Source organism: Simochromis diagramma, unplaced genomic scaffold, assembly GCF_900408965.1.
Source record: "Simochromis diagramma unplaced genomic scaffold, fSimDia1.1 OVJJ01000302.1, whole genome shotgun sequence".
NCBI lineage: Eukaryota > Metazoa > Chordata > Actinopteri > Cichliformes > Cichlidae > Simochromis > Simochromis diagramma.
This window is the reverse complement of record NW_024386792.1, coordinates 4,218,350-4,244,477: the sequence shown is the minus strand read 5'-3', so window position 1 is coordinate 4,244,477 and position 26,128 is coordinate 4,218,350. Positions and strand designations below refer to the sequence as shown.

General features: G+C 41.5%; 1 long non-coding RNA gene across 2 annotated transcripts; it reads right to left on the bottom strand.

The window, feature by feature from the left end:
* Nucleotides 1-1,925: 1,925 nt before the first annotated feature.
* Nucleotides 1,926-25,871, bottom strand: LOC120728763. 2 transcript variants are annotated; one of them, XR_005694781.1, is made up of 3 exons: nt 23,615-25,871; nt 5,366-5,411; nt 1,926-4,600 (listed from the first exon to the last, which is right to left on the bottom strand). It is a non-coding gene; the product is annotated as an uncharacterized LOC120728763 (long non-coding RNA). The 2 variants fall into 2 exon arrangements; XR_005694780.1 differs by lacking the exon at nt 23,615-25,871 and adding an exon at nt 5,542-6,854.
* Nucleotides 25,872-26,128: the final 257 nt, after the last annotated feature.

Genomic DNA, 26,128 nt, shown 5'->3' with positions numbered 1-26,128 from the left:
AACAACCACCACACAAATCAAGGTTGGTACTCAATTGTAATGGAAAAACAACATAAAACTGAGGAGAGTGGACTCAAGTTGAGTCGAGTTCAGCCAGGTAGGTAGGTTGTCTGCTTTTCTGCTTAGACTGCTGCCCCTGTAACCTGGACCTGGACAAAGGGCAGATGGGTGGGGAAATGGATGAACATTAAATGTGCTCCATGTCATTGTGCTATTGTAGGCCACAACACAACTCACTGAAATATAATGTTTTTCAACCACCCAAACACAATCTTCATTCAGTGCAGACTGTCTCCATCAGATTAGGTTCCCTTTGATCTTCCTCAAAATAAAATTCAGTTTGTAAGGTCTTCATTGAGATAGAGTAGAAGACATCCATTGTGCTTGTGTAGACCTGTGTAGATGCACAACTGCACGTCATCTGAACTAAATTTGTAAAAATAGCACCAGCATTTTCAGAGGTCCAGATGTGCCCAAGGAGTCCACTTCCAAGAGGAGGTTGGCCAAACTTAAATCAAAGTAGAGACTCTGATTTTTATGGGTGGAGTTGCAGAGCTTTTTCACTGCACCTCATATATGTCCTTTCCCTTCTATTTTGGGTCCATTCACAGGTCAACAGGCAGACCAACATGTGTGGAAGAACTGAACTCTGAACCTCCTAACAATGAGGCAAGCTTCTTACCTTATCTCGCAGGGTGAGCTCATCCATCCATCCGTCCACCCAATCCCCTGGAGAACAGTCGTGTTGACCAATTTTTAATTACAATCTTATTCTTCTCATCAAAATCTATAGTAGCAAATATGTGACCTCGGAAGACTTTGCAGATGTTGACGTTTGCACTAAATTAGACAGCAATCAGCCAACAATGAGGCCTCCTAAGCCGCTGGGATGAAACACAGAAAAAGAAAGCAGTGGTGGATTTCTGGCAGCCTCCCCTTTGGCAAGCCTTCATGATTATCACTTTGTGTGGAAGCATTCATTTTGCTCTCAATTGCAAGACAAGAAAAAAGTCAGTTCCCCTTATTACACTGGTAATGATAGATTGCTCTGGCAGAAAGCACATGTCTGGCCAGCCGACCTGTTGCTTTACTACCTACACCACTGATGCCAGAGCAAATGGGTCCTTATTTAAGTCTTGTCAAGGGTAAAATTGGGGCCTTAGCTAGTCATTACAACAGTGGCACATAGTCTAATTTGGGTCATGCTGCGGTGGCTTAAAAGCAGTGTGAGCACAGTTTTTACTGCTCCCCATGTGTCATAGTGAAAATGAAACAAATGTGCTTATTTTACATCAGTGACAAATGGAAATCTGTAATAGCAAGCACTCCATCCCTAAGGATGTTTTTCTACTCCCGACCAATAAACATTAAGAAACGAAGCACTCCCACCAGTCAGACTGTTCGCGGTGGATGTGGATATTTTCACAAGAATAAATGAATGAACAATAGCTTAATGTAGACATGACAAACATTCAGCGGAGTTTCCTCACCCCCCCCAAAGTCACATCTGCTAGAGATTAAATTGTGGTGTTAAAATCACCTCAACCACATGATGTAGTATCAACTAAGCAAATGTTACCATCTCAATTCTTTTTCCATTAATAAAGACTTCATCTATAGCCGGCCTCTTTCTCCGGAGTTAAATTATTAATGTTGAGTGCTCATTACAGCTGTTCAAACACTAAATAGCCAAATGACCCGCGCTCTAAGAAAACACAGTGATCTCTTCTGGCAGCGTGTACAGAATAATGTGAAGTAGACCATAATAACGTTTATCATATGTCATAGGACGTGGAGGGCCTGCCAAGAGAGGCCTTCAAACTCAAACACTGCGCATGAATGTTTGTGTGTATGACACAAACCAAAACAGGCAGCTGTTAACACCAGGCCGATGAAGAGGAGCGGGCCCAGTGACTGAGGCCCTCCTCAATGTGCTTGTTTCATCTGTTGAGGAGGTCCAGAGATCAGAGGGGCAGAGAGGGGGGGGGGGAGTCTCTTATGGAGCCGATGTCAAGGGCCAAAAATAGCGGAATAGCTCTTTTCTCTGTTTCTCTCCCTCTGTGACTCATCTGGAGTGTGGTAATTAGCAAGAGACGGTTCGCCACCATCGTGGCTGGAATCACACAGACCATGGCGGTGACAAGGCCCAAAACAAACGCTCCTTAAAGAGGGGCAGGGTTGCAGGGCAGCCGAGGTGGGGGTTTAGAGGGGAGAGAAGGAGCGAGGAACGAGAGGATGTGTCACACTTGGAACCAACTGGTATTACCAAATCCTTCCACGGAGCAGGAGGAAGCAAGAAGGAGGGAGGAGGAAACCAGGATGACAAGAGGTGAGCCAGAGAGAAGAAAAAAAAGACGAGACGAACAAGAGCTGTCTCATTGCCGGATGGCCATCTGCACCGCATTTTCCCCCTGGATTTTCCAATTATAACTGAAGTGAATTAAAAGTTCAACTCCCTCCTCTTCTCTCTATCTTCCATAAATGTTCTCTCCACAGCATGTAGTAATGGAGGTCTATTCAGCAGCTAACCCAGGAGCTATACCACAAAAAATCCACACTCAACTATAATTGGCTCACTAGACCCCTGGGCATTAAATTACACCCCTCGCACATCAATTGATTCACCTCCATTTTCTCTGCAAACAAAATGGTTCGTTCACATATCAGCACAGACCCCGCTGAGCAAATAAATGTCTTCATCATTGCTGTGCTGTATGTTTTGGGTCAATGTTTTCTTTGCATTTTGAGTCATATTGATTTATGTCTGGGCCTCATAGGCTGAATGTGTGTGCGATAGAAAAACAGAGAGATAGGGAAGACAAGCATACAAAGCAAGCATTTGTCTATGTGCACAAATGTGCACAAAGGCAAAAGATGCAATAAGCCTCTTACCTTATGTAGGGCGCCATATAAAAACCACACAATATGTTTTGTGGGAGGGATTATTGGGATCAAAGACAGAGGCAGATATGAGTTTCTGTTCCTGGCTAGTCGAGGAGGGGGGGTTGTCATACCAGACATGGTGAGCACATACATTTCCTTGGGCCCTGGGCGTGTGCTTAGGTTCTCCTGGGTGGACTCATTACTCACTGTGAGCACTGGGGTTGACGGAGAAGCCTGTGTCACACCCACTACGCACTGACCGTTGTGTAATCCCTCCTGGGGTTTTGGAATGGGCTTGTAATGATGACTAGTTTGATATGGTTTCACTCTCTGTTTCACGCAGAGACAACTGGGAGACAGTCCTGCAGACACAGACAAGAACCTGCTGTGGTGTAAGCGATACTACCCTGCGAGAGCTTCTGTCCATAGCAGGGAGCACTTAGTAGAGGTTTGAATGTATAAACAAAAAAGTCAAGCGGTTTAAAATGAAGCTTTAACGTTGGTGCACCACCAACATGGAAAGCTTAAAACAAAGAAAAAACCACTGTAGCTGTGTGTCAGCACCTGCCTTTATTGAGCCACCTGTGTAAGTATAAACCACTCCATGAAACACAGCAGGTGGCAGAATGCGCTATGAGCTTATAGTACAATTACAAATATAAATTCAAGCACTCTCTATTTTTTTTTTATTAACCAACCAAATGAGCCTGCTAAGGCTCCAGTCAGATAGGTGCGGAGACCAGTTGGTGACGCCCTGGCAACTGTGCTCTGCTTGCTAGGGAAAAATGTGCATTTCCCAACCAGCTGGCAAGTGCTTGCAGGCATTCACTGTGAAACTTATTACCAAAGGCTGAGTCACACAGGCCTAGAGACCACTCAGTCACCCCTGGCAGTCACAGATTAGCTGGGAAAAATATGCATTCCCCAACCAGTTGGCAAGTGGTTGCTTGATGTCGGTATGTGAAACTGCTAAAGAGGTATACAGCAGTCTCCAGCAAACACTCCTCAACTGGTTGGGGGTTACATATTTTTTTAAGCAATCAGAGGTTGCCAGAAGATCATCAGAAGGTTGCTGAGTTGCTGAGGGCTAACTGAACAAGTTTCTGTGAATTTTTTTACGGTACGCTGTCTGAACCCCCTTAAATTTTTAGACTTCAGGCTGCTGTTATTTGATGCTCTATAAATTCAGTGAATTGAACTGAATTGAACTGAAAAACTGCACTAATAGGTGTTTTCAGAAACACAGGTATTTTCACCAGATGTTTTGTGTCATTCACCTTTTTAGCCTCTTTTAGCTAATTGTTTTTGATTGTATTGCTCACCTTTCCAAAAAGCGAGCAAGCTACCTTTGCGTTCCTTACTACGAGACAGGAAAAATTAGTGTCTAGGTAGAAAAACTAAAAGGGAATTGAATACTGGAACTACATTTGACAAGAGGTTTGACACAAATGCTTTTGGCTTGTTTTTGCCTCACATGTCAAAAAGCAGTTGATCTCACTTTTCCACAGTATCTTCATGCTGATCTGTGCCAGATCAGAAACATCTTTTTCACAGCAAAAACCTTGATTTTTGGCTTTGAATTTTGACTGATTTCAGTCAAGTTTGATCCTTGCAATTGCTTTTGTGATGGAGCTCCTCCTATTGGTGATTGAAAACATCAGAGTCAGCTTAGCTGTGGTGCATGGTTTGTTCCCCTTGGTGAAATCCAGTTGAAACACTGTGAAGATAAAAAAAAAAAGATCACAAAGTGTTTTTGCGGATAATAATATGATGGAGAAGCAAAAGTGTTAATGAACATAAAAATGGTTGAGGGCACTGAGGACTTCAGGTGTTCATTACCAGGAACCTGAAACTCAAGGAGTCGAATAGTATTAAGACATCACTGTAGCTTATTCAACTCCCATTATTATTTTTCCAGCTTCACGCATTTATAATATTTGAAGTTTATAAGCAATAAAAATCGACCCACCCATAAAGAGGAGTGGTATAGTTCTTTGACCTGTTCACACTCTGGCAACGTTGGGCTCGCCCCCGTGATTTTGTCTCTTTATCAAGAATGTTCACAAATCCCTGTGAATGACATCATCTTGTTCTGGGGAGTTGTAGCCAAACAGACACAGAGAGAAGCAGCACCAAGCGTAGCATCCAGATCCAAGCCCTCAGCAGTCAGTGTCTTGAGCCAGCAGACCTGGACACCAGCAAAGAGAAATATGCCAAATACCTCCCCCCAACCACCATCCTACCCCAACGTTGCCCCCCACCCCCCACCCCCATCTATTATTTCTGCCCCTCTCTCTGTTCCTGAAAGCTTGGTTACATCATCCTCAGTGTCCACATTTCAATAATGCCTGTGAAATCTCCCACTGGCTACAGGACATGGGGGGGAGCTGGGATGGAGAAAGCTTGCAGAATGCGTGATAAAAGAACGACAACACGCATACATAACCCATCATTTGTTGTAAGACAACAGTTCGAAACATACCAGTTGAATGTAGATTTCTGTCTGTCTTCTCCTTTCCTCGTAATCCCTGAAAGCAGAAGTGTAATGGTAAGCATTTGTATTGACTCAGGCCGGTCAGCCAAGTCCCCCTCCCCTAACACAGCTCCATGCAGGCCCAGCCATAGCAGACATTTTTGTGGTGAAATCATTAAACCCACGTGCAGCTCTCTCTCTGTGGTCACTGGGGGTCGTGCTCCTCTGCCTTTAGCTGAATAAATCATAAAGTTTGCCGGGGGACCACACAAGAAGCCAGCCCAGTGCAGCCAGAGCATCCAGCCTATGCAGCCAGTGCAAAACACATGCACACGCACAGCCCCAGACCTTGTTATTTTTCTGAAAAACACCAGCAGTGAAACAGAGACAGAACGAAGCGAGACAGAAAGTGGCGAGGAGCGAATATAGCAGAGGCACAAAAAACAAGTGATAGAGCACTACACCAAAAATAATGTCAACGAATGTACAAGTTAACAGAAAAAATAATAGGGGAAAAGTCTTGTAAAACAGAAAAGCATAAGGTAAAATACAGCAAGGTGGAAAAACAGACTGCCAAAGATGTCAACAACATTTGCTAGCAACATCAGTCAGGATACAAATGAAAAACTTTTTTCAGCATTGGGCTCAGGAGCATCATAAAGGAGAGAAATCCTCTCTCCCTGTCTGTCTGGGATGGATGAGCTTGCCAGACTGATCCTTCAGACAAGATGTGACCGCTAAAGGAGGAAACGCTGTCCTGTCTGAGGATCACATACCGTCTGGGTGCATTTTTGTGGGATGCACCAATTTATACCATAAATTACTAGAACAAATCGCAAGTAAAACAGAGAGGAAGAGGAGCTTCTGTTTGCAGACACTTCACTATTACATTTCCATTGCAATTTTACATTAGAAAACATAGCTGGATGTCTTTATTCGGGTTACAAAAGAAGAAATATTATTTATTTAAAGCCTCTATGATTATGTAGCAATGTGAAAAAGAAAGTACTATTCTTTCAGTTCAAGGTTTTATGTATCAGTACATCATCTAGTCCTTAGCAGGTTCAAAAATTATGTAAACAACCTCAGATGAATACATGACACACTGTGAAAAAACAGTTACAGTAAAAACAAATACTGTTTTCATAGGAATTAAAAGGATAAGTAGTACTTTGGTGCTGTTAATTAAATGCTCTTGATGAGCAAGTGTGATCACCTCTGTAAAGGCAGAAGTTTTTGCACTTTGTTGGGCTGGAGGATATGAAAATATGTTTTAAAACAATGCCAAGGAGAGAAGACATCAGCAGTAATTTCGAGGCTTTTGGCACCCGTCAGCTTGAGAAGGTTTATAAGGTCATTTCCAAACAATTTGAATTCCTTCATTCTGCAGAGAAAGATTATTAGCAAATGGAAAACATTCAAGACAGATGCCAATGTTCCCAGGAGTGGACGTCCCAGAAAAAAGGCCAAAGAACTGTGTCATGCTTACAGCCACTGCAAAAAAAAAAAACCAAGAGCTACATTTCACACTCTACGGGTCTCAGTTAGCATGTCAAATGTTAACATTCATTAAATAGAAAAAGACTGGACAAGTATGGCTTATTTGGAAGAATTGCCAGGAGAACGCTTCTTCTCCCTACAAAGAACCTGGCACCATGGCTTAGGTTTGCTAAGTTGCATCTGAACAAATGAAAAGACTTCGAGAACAGTGTCCAAGGGACAAGAAAAGGCCATAGTGGAGATGTTTGGCCAAAATGCACAGTGCCATGTTTGGTGAAAATCAAACACAACATATGACTAAAAGCACCTACTACCAACTGTCAAACATAGTGGTGGAGGAGTGATGATTTGGGGTTTTTTTGCAGCCAAAAGACTTGCGTATCTTCCAGTCACTGAGTCAACCATGAACTTGTCTTTATACCAACATATTCTAGAGTCAAATGTGAGCTCATCTGTCTAAAAACTAAAGCTTGGCCAAAAGTGGCTCATGCAACAGGACACTAATCCCAACTTTACAACAGAATGGTTGAAAAGAAAGGAATCAAGGTGTTGCAATGGTTCAGAAAATTAAAAGTCCAGACCTCAACTTGATTGAAATGCTGTGGTGGGACCTTATGAGAGCTATGCATAAACGAATGACCACAAACCTCAATGGACTGAAGCAATGTTGTAAAGAAAAAGGGGCCAAAATTCCTCCACACACTGGTTATGCGTTTTGGCTTAGTTTTTGTTAAATAAATAACGACACGGTGTAACATGTGTTGTTGTTTATCTGAGGCTGTATTTATGGGATTTTAGAACTTGGCAAACACCAGCAAACTTTTTATTGTGCATTGGAATAAGGGTGTACTTTCTTTTCCACGACTATATATCATGTAGGTATATAAATAATGGTTAACATTAATGGTTCACACTTAACAGGGGAACATAGTAGTGCATATAGTTCTTAAAGAGCCTGATGTTTCCCTATATAGTTGGTGGAGACCAAAAATGAGATAAAAAAACAGGTACGTCTTACAGCTGTCAGTTACGTACAAACAGAACTTCAAGTCAATTATGATATTTTTGTAGGACTGTTAAATGTGCAACTTTGCAAGTGCTTAAAATGTTTTTTAGTAGTATAATACATTGTACAGTTATTTCTCTACAATTTAAAGTCTCACATTCTTAATCTTATACAAGGAAAAGAAAGAAAAATGCTACTTAGAAAGTTCAGTCCAAACATAAAAAGTAATATTCTTCCGATAGTATAACATTACATAATGGATAATACCTGATAAATAATGAGGCATTAGCAAGTAAGTAATATTTTTAACTTATTTTAACCCAATTTTATATATATTTTAAGAGAACTGCAGTTGATTCCAAAAAATATAGTGCAAATGTAAAGTATTTAAAAATGTGAGCTCAAAGGTAAGGCATAACACAGCTGTGGCTATGAATTGTATGGAAGCCAACACCGGCTTTTGTTCAAATGTACACTAGTCATTGCGTATGCGCACCATACATTTACAACAGTGCAACATCAACATACAGCCTACCACATAAAAAATGATTTGTCAATGCATTTCTGTTTTTGTTTGATTGTCAACTTTCTGCAAGGCAAATTAAACACATGAACAAATCTATACCACCAAACTACTGCCTTGTAATTTTGTATTCTAACGCCATGTCATCTTGATTTGTTATCCACCTCCATCAAGCTTCTGTCACCTGACTAAAAGGTCGGGTCGTCATGCGTGTCACGGTGAGAAATGTAAGTGTTGGAACAGCCTGGAGAAAGAGGTGAGGGTGAGGGTGGAGGTTGAAACTCTACCCTCACCGTTAACGGAGGCCATAGCACCTCGTGACCCCAGGCCACACATTTCTGAGTGAACTTTGGCCTCGTGACCACACCAGTGGTGCTGGGTAGCTCCTCATGTCAGACATGCACTTACATACACACACAGTATATCTTCAGACTCCCTCTGGCTTGCAGTCAGGCAGCCATTACCTGGAGATTGTATCAGTGTCAGTTTGCGTGGGATTCATACTCCCCGGGGTAAAGCACAGAGGGCAGGCGCCTGATCTTTCTGTGAAATGTTAATGTGGAACAAAACAGGCTGAACTCAGAGTGTAGCAATATGTAGAGCCCTGCTCATTGGTTAAGAAACTATATCCCCTCTAGCATCAATTGGGATGTGACCAAGCCAAAAACAAATCAGAAAGCTTTGAGTGCTTGATCAGTGGAGCATGCTTTACAGTATATCTACTGTGCTCTGGTCTCATTTAAGACAACAATCTTCCATTCAAGCCACAGTTAGAGTGTCCATTAGTACTGGTATTTCAATTTTGAAGACAGTAAATTGACCAAGGAATGCAGCTTGTTGCCTTATCAAAGTCTAGAAGCCAGGGATCTGGAATTGCCTTGCTTTGTTGCGCGTTCAGTTTATCTGTCCCGTAATTGCACATTGTAAAACTGTCTCTCTGGGCTTCTTGCTATCCCCAGTGGCCAATGTAACCATCTGGCCCTCGCAAAGATTTGACCAGGAAGTTATGTGAGACGTCAGAGGATAGGAACTCTGATAATGGATACTTAGCCTCACATGGAGTTAGCTGATTCTTCAACATTCCCATCATTGTCTGAAATACCTGTTACTGCATGCTTTGCCAAAGTTGTCAGTCTTTACAGTACTTTTCCGCAATGAGATGGTCAATAAAACATTAACAAGCATTTATTTTTTTATTTGCACAAAACTTTCTGCAGGGGTTCACAGAGCATGCAGCTCAGTATGTTACTAAACCCAGTATAAATGGTAAAGTACAGGTGGATGGTGCACACAGCCAACTCTTTTTGTGCCCACTTGCATTGCAGTATGGCTTTTGGGAGCACCTGCTCTAAGTCTGCACACATATATCTATTATATATCAAATAAGAGTTCATGTATCAACTGCGTGATATGCTGAATTTTGCTGAATTGGGAGTGTGTTTGGGATCATTGTCACGCTGAAAAATGAAGCTACTGCCATTCTTCCACATGGTATTACATGATGGATTAAAAACTGATGGTACTTTTCTGTGTTCATAATTCCATCAATTTTGACAATTTTCTCCAACACCACTGGCTTAAATGCAGCCCCACGGATTTGATGAAAAGAAGTATTGATTGGTTCTTTGCTAACTTTTCTGTTTCCTAGTTCATCCCTTGAGTTAGGTGCCTTGTTTACGCTCGAATGATTGATACATCAGTGTAAAGTGGTTAAATAAAAAAATAATTTAAAAAAAAAAAACCTTATAAAATGGTCAGATATAAAGACTGAACTAAAAATTAAAACCTCTGAAAGACCCTCAGGAACTCTGGAAAACTATTGTTCAAGACCACTTAAAAAACTTACAAGAATGTAAGAAGAGGGGTTGCTCAAGACTTTTGCACAGCACTGTATGTATATTATATATGAGCAGGTGGCTTGCAGCCTCTTACCAACCAAGTTACACAGTCCTATTGATTGGATGAGAGCCAGTGTGATTACAACCTACCTCACTACCGTCATAGTAGGTATTACAAAAAGGCTGAACATAGACACAGTGATAGGAAGACAAGGAGGTCCGAGGAGAGTCAACCTTCACAGGGCACCCCCTCTGCACAGATCCCTCTTTATGCTCCTGTTTATTATGGTCCCAAGTAATCCATGCCTGGTGCACTACACCAGGGCTGCCATATGTCAACATCTTGCTGGTGGTTTGCAGGGTTTCAAACAACAGATAGGGTGCACTGAACCTACCATGTAAACTTTATAAAACAGATTCAGCAGAACTATAATTATTTACAAAACTGGAGTATGGGAATATTTTAGTAGAGAAGGCTGTTTTTTTTATTTATTTATTGACATCACACAAGTTCATTGTTCACCGCTCATATTTTTCTATCAGAAAGTGATATACATTGCTACGATGGGACTTTCCAAGCCACCAGATTATGAAATCAAAAAAGTCTGGCTGAGGAAAAATTGCTATAATCTACATAACCGGTTAATATGCTCAGTTTTCCCCACCATGGCTAACACACAAATTTGTATATGTCAACATTAGTGTCTTAATGATCTAATGAAAGGCTCTGCAAAATTTAGTCCACCTTTCCATAGAGCAGGCGTGGCAAAAAAAAAAAAGGTGGCAGGAGGGGTTGTTAGTGAGGAGTGAGGGGGGTTATTTTTGTGAGTACCCCTACAATGCTCCACCTGTGCTTCAGCCATACCCCAGAGGACCACCCACTTAGGGAGAGAGAGGGCTGTCGAGAATCCCTATAACCTCTTTGGGTGGGCAACAAGGCCTTGCGCTGGAGTAGAGTGTTTCAGGCAACTGAAAGACTCAGGAGGAATGGCTCCCAGTAAATACTATCACACTACCAGCAGAGAATAGCAAGTGCTGGTGGGAACTGAAAGAGGTGCAACATTATCCATACATGTGCAGAGAGACTGAGTGAGTGTGTGAAGCTGATTAAAATGAACACAGCAATTAAGATTTATTGACCTTTAATATATGCTTATTTTTCATGTTTTTGCACCTTTGGACAACCCTCCAAAGGTCAAAGACACACTCACCATTGCTGCAAGTTTTGGTCCAAATAGCACCTGTACAGTAATGTGAAACAAAAGGGGTAAATATACATCAATATGTGAATTTTTTACTGTAAAATTATATGTCAGGGATTTATTTGAGTGTGTTTAGTCTGTGCATAAATATAAAGTTAATACACAAAACTTGTGTTTATAGGTCTTGTAACTTCCTGAAATGGTCTAAGCTGGGCTTTCTTTCTTTACCAGATGATATGATTCCTGTCAATGTGTCCATTGGATATATGCATTTCGCCACACTATGCATCTTTTCACCCTGCCTAGCTGAACTTGAGTGAGGCATATATATCATTTAGTTACACAGTATTTCCCTGGGCTCTGTGAAATTAAAAATGAATCATGATGAGATGTGACGATTAGTATCTTATTTTGTTTGCTTGCATCTATCTTTGCTTACATCCAATTAGACAATCAAACCTATCTATCGTTGCTTATGCCTGTGGGAGTGATTGATGGCAGAGGAAAGAGGTGAAGGCCTCCTCCCCGGTGGTCTGGCTGGGCTCTTAGCCACTGTGCAATGACCGCTGCTGCTGCTATCCCTGACCCACATCACCACATCATTGACACTAAACCGACCGCCAATCTTCCGTTGGCCCGTTGCCTTTGGCACGGTCTGCGCTGGAGCTGTTTAGATTATAACCCTGCTGCATAATGAAGGCTGAAAAATAACGAAGACGAACTCTGTGTCCACAAACTACAAGATAATGCTTGTTTGTCTATCATTATTGTCACACTGACTGATTTTTTTTTGTTCTTTTTTAAAAAAAATGTTGTGCACACAGCCGCACAGGCCAGCACTGCGGTGCATGTGTTAAGTGGCAAACACAAGGAGGATAAAACAGTTCAGGAACACTATCCCATGTTCAAATAAACAGAGGTGTGTGGGGTCTGAAGAACAAACACACATTCATTAGGTGTATTGGTGCCTCTGGACCCATAGTGTTTGAGCAGTGGTGCATACACACACACACACACACACACACACACACACACACACACACACACACACATATGTAAGACATACAAACACACAATGGTATGGACTCTCTTACACTCTCTTTATATTGCTCATTTTCACACACTCACACAGTGTCCAACCAACCCCCAATTAGACAACCAAATCCACTCTGCTGACCCTTAGCTTCTCTGGGATTTGGAGTTTACACCCCGACATAGGCCGCCCACTCCTGTTTATCCAAGAAACCTGACTGATGGATTGTATTGTTTGGCCTTTCGCAGCTATAATTGGCTTCGTTGTATAGGTTAAAGCTTGGGATATATTCTGCAGACCCCAAACATGCCACGCTTGGCCTCTGGGTCAATAACACTCATATCAGTCCAGGGCCCCCTAAATGGTAAAGGGGTCAGGAGTGAGCATCACTGGCTCGCTAACGACATTAGTTGGTGGCGATGACCTCACCATCTTAACCCTCGTTTGCTCGTGAACCAGAGACACGAGCTCGGCCAAGTATGCCTTCTAACCTCCGCGGCACCCAGTAAATATTTAGCCAGGACTCCACACTGTGATACACAGCCAGTCCAAACAACCTGCTAAACAATTATCATTGGCATAATCTGTATACTGAACTGCCTCCATCATGTATCCATGTGTCGATATAGTGTTTGGCTTTAAAACGCTGTGTGATATTTTGTTAGCTTGAGATGTCAAATTGTAGCAACTGTCATTCTGATACCACAGAACAAGAAAATGTGCATTTCAAACACTTATTTATAGTCCACTCTATAAATCAGTGGTTGGGGATGTGTGTTTTGCTTTTAATGGCAATAGAGTACAGTAAGTACATAAAACAAAACAAAAACTTGAACTTCGCATACAGAACTCAGGGAGACAGTCAGGCTCAAAAGTAAATTACGCCAAGTCAGCAAAACAGAGAAGGTGACAGCAAATAACAAGCCTTAAATTTCAGTGGAAGCATTCCAGATGTGCACTCAGAGATGACCTTGAAAGTGCCAAATTGAATTGAGGTATGGTTTTTGATTTTTTTGGCTATCAAGCTGTTGACTGAGAGCCATCACAACAGTGTTTTAGGAATACTTTTATCCACAGACCATAAAATCCACAGAATTGACTTGAATTGAAACTCGTTCCATGATTTAAGCATATATCTGCAGCATAAAATCATGCATTTTTTTTTATGTACGTACCTGATGTTGTATTTAATTAGATAAAACAACTTATTGCTGTGACAGCTATTCTGGTTTATGGCCTTCATTGGGGACCCAGTACATTTTGGGACTGCGTGCTAGGATGGAAAGTGATTTCGTCATGCATCTACAAGAGTCATAAATGTCTGAACCACTGGTTGCTAAGCATTCAACAAAGACACTTACAAACATATGACACCTCTCTGTTTGGCCACGGGTGAAGTTGTCACACTTGGGTATGCAAACATTTGCTAAAATATGGCTTCCCCTCCTCTGCAGCCTACTAATGAGGCTGCAGGCATGGTGATTTAGGGATGTGCAGAAGTTGATCTTGGAGACCACGCCATTTCCAATAAATGCAGCTATTCTCCTCAGTGCTTTATGCGCTCAGGTTTGTATTACACTCTCAAGTTACATTTCCGTCTACACTGGAGGTCTCGGCAGTGATGACTCAACGAGGAGTGTACAATAACTTTATTTGTGAAACGACAGATGTTTGTATACCATGACTGCGGATGTCAGTACCGCCAGACACTATTTTGGTCACCAGATGATGCTGTGGTAGCGATCCAAGGTGGGCTAGATAGGCAGAAGCTTGTCAGCACAAAGTCTGAAATGAGACAATTTAAAGGCCATGTGCTGAAAAAAGAAAGGGTGAGAATCTATATTTCTGTGTGTGGATCTAAAAATCGTTTCCTAGGACATACCAAAGCACAATGTAAAAACTGTTTAGACACTAACAAAGAGAAGTAAACAGTAGGGATGAAAGCAACAAACCACGGTAAAATCATTAGCTTGAAATGTGTTTAAAGTGCCTTAAACAGAAATGTATTCTGAATTTGTCCTAATGGTGCTTTTTGTGAGAAATAAAAAGAGAATGTAGTTTCAGTGTCAGTATTGTAAGATAAAGATGCTACAACAAAACCATGTTTCAACAGTACAATACTAGTAAAAAGACTGCAATAGCTGACATGCCAAAAGAACACTTTTCTTTTCACTCACGTTTCTTTGTTTATGATAGGCATCCTATCAGAAGACAGTAGACTTAAAATAAGGTGCTTTTTTTCAAACAAAGGATGAATTGTAGCAGGTAAATATCGATCATATTTAGTCCAATGGAAAAGGAAAAAAATAGAGTTTAAGTGAACTCACAACCAACTCACAACTGACTTTCTAACATCTTAAAATCTCAGTCTCTTGGTATTGATCCACAAACTGACCTGTACATAATTTCCAGAGACATACGTACTATAACTGTACTTTCTCATTGTCAAGCAATTATACTCAGTTGGAACTCAAATTGACTGAATGATGGTTTTTTGTTAAAATAGAAGAAAATAGATAATAAAAAGACGTCCATTAAAAGGATAAACTATATGGTTATGGATGGATCCGGTGAATATGAACCCTCCCTTAGTTATGCTGCAATAGGCCTGGGCTGCTGAGGGCTTCCCATGATGCACTGATTGTGTCTTCTTCACTCACCTTTTTTTCACTCACTATGCATTTAATCATCGGTTATTACTCATCTCTGGCTCTCCTTCCCCTCACCCCCAACCGATCACAGTAGATGGACACCCCTCCCTGAGCCTGGTTCTGCCAGAGGTTATTTCCTGTTAAAAGAGAGTTTTTCCCTCTCACTGTCGCCAAGTGCTTGCTTGAAGGGTGTTGTCTGATTGTTGGGTTTTCTCCGTATTACTGTAGGGTTTTTACCTTACAAAATAAAGCACCCTGAGGCAACTGTTGTTGTGATTTGGTGCTATATAAATAAAACGGAATTAAAATTAATTACATTATTGCTCCCATTTTATCTCCTGAGGCAATAACACTTGGACAGCACAGTGTAAAACATGAAGTGGGTTCAAGTTGTTTGAACATTATTGATGTGATCCGACTCCACAGTACTATCCAGATGACCACACAAATATTTGGAGCACGCGGTGATACTTGGCAGCCTCTGTCTCTTAGACGGCGTGCAAGCCACAGGTTGTGAAAGACTGGAAGAAGAAAAAAATCACATTCCCAAGAAAAAGACAAGTGTTGAAATTTGTTTGAATGTTTTATGATCAATCCATCCCCTAATTTGCTGGCTGTTTTATCTCACCAGCATTGGCGAGTTCCTTCTCTTTTGGTGGGCCGAGCGCACCACAAGAACATAAATGCTCAGTTCATTTAGCATGTTAATAAAAAACAGGCCACATGGTTTCTATGATTTGGACTGTAGACTCATAGCAACCTTATAATCAAAGACATTGTGTATAAGGAATACTGATTCCAGTTGTGGCCTGAGGTTGGCAAGTCCCCCCATTTACTCTTTTTACATTCCACTGCCAAAGAGTGAGTAGAAATAAAGCCATTTACAACATTATACCACAAATGGTTCATCTGCGAGCACTGGCGCTAAACACCTGCTTGTGCTGAACATAATCTGCGAAATAATACTGCTGTGCACAATTATGTACAACACCTGTGCCAAATATACTTTATCAAGGGTTGGTTTTCCAAAATTAGACAGAGGAATCGTACTTAGCCGTAGTGTTATTTAGTTTTTGGATAATTTGGTGGGGCTTTTTGCAAACTGGCACTCATTTTTAATCCATAATTAATGAAAACGTAACTGAAATGTATCTTGGGGCACATGAATAGAAACAGCTGAAAACTGTCTTTGAGACCCAGCAATGCACAGAATTTAAAGCTCTTCTTTAAGACTAGTCATCTAGGAGATGGCGTCTTACTGGCACAAAACTGCTTCTCTGACAAGGAGAGGATGGATAAGCAGCAGAGGGAAGCATTTTATCAGAGTCTTTGTACATATCAAGTCATGTAAGTATACTTAAAATCCTTGGTGGTCCAATGCTGCTATCAGCAAGTGGAATGTAGCACGGTGGGGACTGCACCCAGAAAGTTCAGCTCTGTATCTTTGCAATTAGCTGAAGATAAACTCGGGTTTTTACACTGTCCTGATTTATACTTTGTTTCCCAAATTATTTACAAAATGATCATTCCCACAAGAAACTACACACATGTTGCGTGTGTTTATGGTCAGTGACTTTTGTTAATTTGTTGTCTGCTTCTAAATGGCTGTGAGGGGAGCATGGGGATAATGAAGCAGTGTTTATGTTTTTGAGTGCTTAGTGGTATAAGGAGTGCGACTGTTTGAGTATTTTATGTTCTCGTGCTGATTGGAGGACCTCAATGTGTTTCAGAGCATATGAGCCTGTCTGACAGACCATGTGAGCCTACCTCAAACCTTTACATTGTGTTAGTGTGAAGCTTTGAGGAATGGGAGGGTGCATACAGTGGCAGACAGGGCGCTGACCCCATTCGTCTGAATGAACCCCGCTGAGAGAAGTCTAAGGCCGGGGTCACAACTGCTCAATCACACTCAGCGCGTTAACATGCACGTTCATGACAGAGCCATTAGCCGATTGCCGCATTATGTTAAATAAATTCAGATTTTGCTTTCCTCACCCAGCTGAAAGATTAAGTGAAAGCTTAGCGAAACAGCAGGAGTCCCAACAAAGATTTTATTTTTATACAAATCCCACAATCATATATATTTGTACATTTGACCGTTCAGTTGAGCACTGGCGTCCTTACGACTGTGTTCACCATGTGCATGTTTGATGAATAACAAACAAATATCGAGTTAGATTTGCTTTTAGCCAAATTTAGGTTACTCCTGTTGGTTTGCTACTGATAGTTTTAGTATTAGCTAATTTCTTGGCTAATGTTAGCTGAATACTCAGTCAAGCTGACTGGTTAGTTGCTAGGGTCCTGGACCGACATTATTATGATGATGTAGGATCAACACCAACAATAACAGATCATGCCTTTCTTTATGTTACAGTCAGTAATTTTGAATCTTCACAGTGCCGCTGATTATTGATCAAGTTATCAAAATAAGTTACTATAAAAATGCTTTCAAGAAAATAGCAGAAAGAAAATATCAGCGTAGAGCAGATGACAACAGTGCAGGAATAAGAAGCTAACGTTTGGGTGACTATCATCATGTCATGAGATACTATGAAACAACCTGTTGGGTATTAAATCTTCTGTATCTGTAATTCAGTAGTAATGTGTTTTTATATATATATATATATATATATATATATGAGATAAAAAAAAAATACAAAAAAAGGTCAGTGATTAAGAACTACTCTTGCACAAGTTTTTAATGAACAACGAACATCCAAGGATACATTGGAAAGATGGCCCCAACTGACCGAGTGCTCAGTGAATACCTCAGGCAGCAGAAACCCAAGAAAGAGGAGGGAGACGAGGAACCATCATGGAAGGACAGGCCCCTGCACGGTATGTACCACCGGCAGATAGAGGAGGTGGCTGATATCCAGAAATCCTACCAGTGGCTGGACAAAGCTGGACTGAAAGACAGCACAGAGGCACTAATCATGGCAGCACAAGAACAAGCTCTGAGTACAAGATCCATAGAGGCTGGGGTCTATCACACCAGGCAAGACCCCAGGTGCAGGCTGTGTAAAGATGCCCCAGAGACAATCCAGCACATAACAGCAGGGTGCAAGATGCTAGCAGGCAAGGCATACATGGAACGCCATAACCAAGTGGCCGGCATAGTGTACAGGAACATCTGTGCCGAGTATAACCTGGAAGTCCCGAGGTCAAAATGGGAGATGCCCCCAAGGGTGGTGGAGAATGACCGAGCTAAGATCCTGTGGGACTTCCAGATACAGACGGACAAAATGGTGGTGGCTCACCAACCGGACATAGTGGTGGTAGACAAACAGAAGAAGACGGCCGTAGTGATCGATGTAGCGGTTCCGAATGACAGCAATATCAGGAAGAAGGAACACGAGAAGCTGGAGAAATACCAAGGGCTCAGAGAAGAGCTCGAGAGGATGTGGAGGGTGAAGGTAATGGTGGTCCCCATGGTAATCGGAGCACTAGGTGCGGTGACTCCCAAGCTAGGCGAGTGGCTCCAGCAGATCCCGGGAATAACATCGGAGATCTCTGTCCAGAAGAGCGCAGTCCTGGGAACAGCGAAGATACTGTGCAGGACCCTCAAGCTCCCAGGCCTCTGGTAGAGGACCCGAGCTTGAAGGATAAACCGCCCGCAGGGGCGTGCTGGGTGTTTTATATATATATTAGGGGTGCAACAATACTTGTATCGATATTGAACCGTTCAATACAGTTCTTTCGGTTCGGTATGCATATGTATTGAACAATACAAATTTTTTTATCTATTTTATCAACTTTTCTTCCGACGATGCTGTCTGTGTTGAGCACTCTGTGGATCTACGTTCGACTACTCCGCCTAGGCTGCACTGTCGAGCGCAGATCCACTGAGTGCGGCGCAAGCTAGCAAGACAGAAGCTAAGCTCATTGCAACATGGCAAATTGAACCTCCCCCACCCTCATTCAGATCTGGCCTTTGGAACTATCTTGGTTTTCATGTGAAGCATGACCCTGATGGTAAGCGCGTCATGGACAAAAGTAAAACAGTATGTCAGATGTGCCACGCAATGCTCAATTGGTGGGAACTAGTGTGTTAGCTTGTGATCCGCGGTAACTCATTAACAGAGATTTGCCGCGTTATGGCGTTAATGTCATTTTAACGAGATTAACGCTGACAGCACTAGTGGGAACACAACGAATATGACTCCACATTTACGCCAACATCATCCTAGTGCAAAGACAAGTGGAAGCAGACAAAAACAACAAGCACGGATGCTACAAACTTTACCCGAGTCATTTAGACAGCCGTTAGTACACGATTCTCCTTATGGGGACCTGATATGTTTAATATGCTGCTGAGATTATACCGCAGAAGAAGCGTATAGTATAGCTTTTATTTTGGAAAGAGCCATTTCTCTGTAATACACTCTCTTTTCAAAAGATGAGCGATTTCTCAATCAGATTTTATTTTTTTTAATTATTTTGTTGTTTTAGCAACATTAAATTTAAAAACTACTTTGAGTTAAAATATATATTTATAATTTTAAATTAAATTAAAAAGGCATGAACATTTTTTGTATCGAAAAAATATCAAACCGTGACACCGAAGTATTGAACCGAACCAAACCATGAATTTTGTGTATCGTTGCACCCCTAATATATATATTTATATCTATATATATCTATATATATATATCTATATATATATATCTATATATATATAGATATATATATTAGTGCTGTCAGCAATCTCGTTAAAATGATGTTAATGCCATAACTGCATTAACGCAGCAAATCTCCATTAGTGAGTTAACGCATATTGCCCCGTGCGTGGAGCTGCACGGCATCAATGCGTTAGCGTGGTTAGCTCAGTAACGCATTAGCGCCATCCAAAAAAAACAACAACAATCAGATGACTTCTTATGGGCAAGCACTTGGCAAAAGTGGAAAGTGAAAAGTGGAAAGTGAGGGGCAGACATTGATATACTGGTAAATTTACCAGTATATCAAGCGTGACCTTAAACCAAACTGACACTGAAACACCCAAATAAGTTTATTTGGACAGTGGATTTGATAGCCCAGCTACTTAAAACTTTGTAGAAAATGAAAATGAAGCTAGTGCTCAAACACCAAAAACTGCAGTTTCTCCAGTGATCACCTCAAGCAAATATTGCTGACATTATTGTGTGACAGGGTGTGATCTTGACCACTAGCAGTTTGTTTGGCATCACTTTTTTGAGTTGCTGAACTTTAATTCTTAATTGTGTTTGTTGTTGTGGTGCTTTTTGGAGGTTTTCTATTGCACAACAGATAGTCTGTTCTTCAGTTCTAGTGAGTGAAATTCTAATACTGTCTTTATGTTTGCACTTATGTCAAATAGCAGATATCAGTGTCACTGTTATCCACCTATACAGTCTATGAATGCACAGTGGCTAACAAAAACCAAACAAAAACAACAAAAGCATGCCAACAGTATGTCCATCGGGGCCGGGTCATGTTAAAGAGTTCCAGAAAAATAGTCCTTTGACAGCAGTACAGGAGTTAGAGGAACAATTGCTACCTGTAGTAGTTGTGCATACTTGCGTTCTAAATAATAAAATCCAAAGTTCAACTGGAACTGAACCTGACTCCAAAACAGATTATGTTGAGTAAATCAATTTCCAAAGTTGACCTGAACACTATTTGTAGAACTAAGAAACATTTGGACAGCAAGTAAAAACTTTATGTGGTTCACTTTGGAGCCTGTTGCCCAACTGCGCTGTATACCCGAATGTGCATACAATAAATTAAACAACAGAAAGAAAAAGAAGCCATTTGTTCAAAAATCGATGACATATTACATTTAACACACATATAAACCCATGCTGTGATTTCTGAGGTAAGCTTGACTCTTCCTGGTAATCTTTTTTATAGGGCTTTGGAGCGTGATGTCACGCGGCCCCCTCCCGCCATGACAGTAGGCCAGACAAAGCACACGGAAGCGTCAGCTGTGGTTCGTACGTACTGTGTTGTCGGTTGCAACGGTAGATCACACCATAGGGAAGGCAAGAAGCTGGAAAATGGGCTCTCTTTTCATCGTTTCCCGTCATGTCACGGGAGGGATCTCATGTATCCGATTATACTAAACGAAGACGTCAGGCTTGGATTACAGCGGTCAGACGAGCGGATATCGAGTTCTCTGCCATCCCCAAACGAGAGCAATTGCCCACCTGAGAATTCATGTTGAGCGAGTAATAGGTAGTTTGCGTAACAAGTTCAAAATGCTACGCACTACAATGCCAATCTGATTACTCACATCATGTGAGGGTGAAGACACAACACTGCTTGATAAGATTGTTAAGGTGTGCTGTGTTTTGGTGAATATGTGCCCCAGTGTGGTTGTCAAACCAGGGCCAAATGAAACTTGCTCTTGTTGAATATTCATAAAACTGCTGTGTTGCATGTACAGTTCGTTGTAAATAATTGTACTTTCTGTAAAGTGGTTTCAATAAAACAGAAAAAAGTATGTTTATTTTTTTATTCAAGATCTGTTCACATGTACTTAGCAAGTACATACACATGAAATGCAAACTATTTACATGGCAACGCACAGCTGGCATCAATCGTGAATCGTTCATTTAGAGCAGATTTTGGGGCAGGTGCTGAGGAGAAGTCAATGTTATGTGCAACCTCTGGCTGTATCTTGGTCATATGGTCAACGTACTCACAACGTGCAGGCTTAAAAACAGCCAAATCTTGTACCCAACTGTTTGTGAATCAGATGTGCGCCTCCAGGGATTTATAATTACGAAAATGATTTCCCCTATGCGCTGACTCCACAGACAAGGTACGTGAAGATATCGGGATAGGACAACGGCGATAGGCTGTCTGGGTTTCCAGTCCACTGCACGCTATTTTTTCCAAGTACCGTCTCTTGGCTTTTGGGCGCAATCGGTCGCGATACAGCCCTTTTGCACTGATTTTAAGCATGGTTCTGGCAGTCCCGCTTCCAACACAGTGCGTTTGTTTTGATTTGTTGCCTTCTGACATGGTGCCGCAATCCCACAATGCACTGCGGCGTGACGTCAACTCCAAAGCCCTATTGAGTTGTTTTCTCTTGCCCATTTTCATGATATAAAGCGACTAACTCAAACCTGCCATCGCTCTGCTGCTAATAAAAGGCAGGCCACAAGAAAGCAAAACACATCTGACTAATATGCATTTGTGCACAAGCAACTAGCTATCAACTAGCTATCAAAGTGCTACGTGATTCATAAGGAATATTAGCAGAAGCGAGATAGAAATGCACCTGAACATGAATAATGAAACAAATTTGCGTCACACTGAGTTCAAGTGCGAGTGAAGCTAAGAAAAGCAAATCAGGTACTTTACTTTTTTCAAGCTATTAGCCTACTTCAAAACTATCAGAACTACAACCAAAAACCTTCCATGGCTAGTATGAACCGAAATCACAAAAGAGACCAGAGTTTGAGTTACATTTAGGCAAGAAATGTGAAAATGTATACTGTAATAACTGGGCAGTGTTTTATAGCAGACATACCTCAGACTAAGTGAAAGGGATTAGAACAAAAGCATCCTGACAGGAGAGACTGGTGCATCATAAAAAAAATGACTCATGCTTGGTAATCAGATCCCAGACAAAGGGGAAGTTTTCACTTTGACTTTTTGATTCAGAAGAAAAAGGACCAGCCAAAGGAATATTACTCTGAAATCAGACCTCGCAACGATTCCCACGGACAATAAAACAAAGTCGTTTTTCAAACAGTGACCTTTAAATGGGAGCATGCAAGGCAAAAAAACCCTCTCTAACTGATTCCACACCTTCTGTTCCAGTCACCTCTTTTCCTTTTCCGATGTAAAATGAGCCAGACGCAAAGAGACTGTGCAAACTGAGATTTCACAACTGACTACAAGTCCTGGAAAAACTATATGACGTCCAATTTTGGGAGAAGCTGTACAGGGCACTATCAGACCAATTACACCCATGCTGAGGACCACCTTGAGAACTACAGTACTTTTCCAAATGATGGAGTAAAATTCTTTCCATTTGCTTAATCTAAATAAGAGTGGAACTGATTAATCTGGTTGGTGGGCCTGCTACTCGTTTTGTTTGACTGACTCCTCAGATAAAATGTTCACGTTTAGCGAGAATTGATGTTTTCCACATTCGTCAAGCAAAAGCAAGAATTTGGGGTGTAAACTTAGCAGTGTTGTTCTTCACACTGGTAGAAATTGCTTGGAGAGAGAAACGCTGTTTAGATTTGAAAGAGCGTTAAAACAGTCACTTTTTAGGGTTTTTAGTTAGCAAAATGCAACGGGAGGAAAAAAATGTGCGTCATGGCTTTTGATGTCACCTTGACAGAGCTGGCCAGTTTAAGTAGTTGGCTAATAACTTTTGAAGGCCCCTATTTATCAAACACTGTAGACGGTACATTAAAAAAAGACCATGTGCAGGTGCATATGCGCAAACACACACACACACACACTCCTCTGCCTGGTTTATTCAGATGCCATGAGTTGAAGGAGCACTCAATGGCTCAGGCCTACCTGATGGAGAGCTCGAGAGGCCAAGCAGGAACAGATGGGCTGAGGACGGCGGGGTACTGGGAATGAGGGAGCAAAGGGAGGGAAAGAAGAGAGAGAGCATCGACAGTCAGGGACCACCATCATTGCTGCCCACACCAGACTGCACTTACCACCAGCCGCCTGCCTGCCCCCATCCCACCAAATTCATTTTCAGTACAGTGATTCTTCGCTGTAATGAATCTGCAATTTGCACACATATGTAGTACCTAACATGGTACTACTTTGGGATCTGTTTAACCCCGATGGAAACATTTACAAACAAGTTACCATAAAGAGTCATCAATCTGCACATTAACCTCTTACTTGGAGGAGGGTAAAGGGGGGATTATGCTATTCTCTATTATAGGGTTTGGAGAAGACCAAAGAAAGTGGAAAAAGGAGGAAAGGGAAATAGCCTCTTTCAAAGCAGAGTATAGGAGAAATTAGCCAAATCCTAACAGAACAACTTTATAATTGCTTCAATTATTGTCTGCTGTCTCCTTTATGACTGGAAAAAAAAGACATGGAGCGAGAGATTCGAGACCTGTGAAAGACAGAATGACTCATCATAAGCTCCCTGAGTTGGAAATCTAAAGAGTCACTGTGTTGAAACATCTGGAAAGACATCTGTCTAAAGAAATGACTGATTGGCTTTCTACTTTTCCTGAAAGGAGCAATGGAAGCCAAAGCTGCTGTATTTATTTCCATGGAGCTGTGTCACTGTATTTGTGTGTATTTACATGCATCAGGCATTTAGCATAGCTCCAGCAGTTACGGGACACTCCATCTTCTCAGCTTGTGCAACTCGGTATGTGTCTCGTGCCACCATACTAGGGAGCCCTGGGTGGCTTCACTTATTCATGCCATGTGTATACTTTAGCCAAACAAGGCCTAAGGACACTCCGGGGTGGTACAGAGGAAGGAGGGGCGAGGAAGCTAAAGGCGAGGTAGTGTGGTCTTATGGTTGAAGCCCGTGATTTAGAGGCTGTTGATACTGGGCAGACAGCCCAGGCTCAGTCACTGACTCACCACGGATGACGCTGCATAAGTCACTACACTTAAAATGTCCTCATGTGTTTAGATCTGTTCAAGTGGAAATCAGGCACACTTGCACAGCTGGGAATGGCTACTGGATCTGATTTTCTTGTTTCTCTCCTGCTTTTCCCTGAAGCTTTCATAAACAGATGGCAGAGGCTCATTAAGCTGTTGTCAGAACTATTAATGACATTGTGAACACTTTCCGAGGTCTGTATGCCTTAAGGCGCGCGATTGCCAAAGCAGGGTCATTAAAGAAGGTGTGAGAGTAACGCAATGCTGCTGTGTGCTGCAAGGTGAGGGATGGATGCCATGAAAGAAAAGTACACACATGGTTGGACGACTGTTAACAGTGAGCTGACATTAATGATTTCATGTTTGCAGTGGAGGGGAGAAAAATGAAATAACGTCATGTGATTTCAGCACCGTAGGAGTGCGCTGAATGATTTCACTGTGCAGTGCATACTGTATGTATGAGCTGTATGTGCTTTGATTCTGGGGCTTATACCACTGTTAAATCAACTAAGTAATTTCATTCAGATAATAGCTTTGTGTTGCCTTTTGTTTTAAAAAGTGTAAACTGTTGAAATCCAAACAAATAAGTAGGGCTACTTCACCATAACTGCATCTTTAGCAGGTGGATAACTGTTTCTGTGACTTTCTAAGACCAATTATCTGACGTTGTGATGGTCATACTTTTACTAGCCACATTTATTATGGTTATATGAATAAGACAGAAGGGGAGCAGTATTTTTCAAAAAGGCAATATCTTTTAGGCTGAAACAGAGATATAATCTAAAAATGTTCACTGCTATATCTGTACTGGGATTTTTGATGTGGTCAGATAGGATAGGGTATTATTCAATCTACATGAAGCACTGACAGTCTAATTGTGATGGCTTTGTGAAGCGATGTTAGAGCCCTCCTGAAATCTCCTTTCTCTCTTGGTCACAATAATACTAAAATGCTGATTTTAGGCAGGTGAAATGTTTATCGTATTCACCCTCATAGTATTCCATCTTAGCATCTCAGTAGGTTGGGTTGCCAAATGCTGCCCCTTTGTCTTTTGTCTTGTCTCCCTCCCCTCGCTCCCAGTCAATTGTGGCAGATGTCTGCCCCTCACTTAGCCTGGTTCTGCCGCAGGTTTCTTCCTGTTAAAAGGGAGTTTTTCCTTTCCACTTTTGCCAAGTGTTTAATAAGAAGTCATCTGATTGTTAGTTTTTTGTATTTTTGTAGGGCCTTTATCTTGCAAAATAAAATGCCTTGAAGCAACTGTTATTGTGATTTGGCGCTAGTAAATTGTCAAACCTGCACACGTCTCCAAATTATGCACAAGGTGTCCTTTGTTGTGCTCTGTCTAACGAGTTGGTCCATCAGTAGCAACTCAACACATATGGATGCCTGTAAACGATGCTTTTATGTCACATTTAAATTCATGCAGAACATTTTCAGCACACAGGA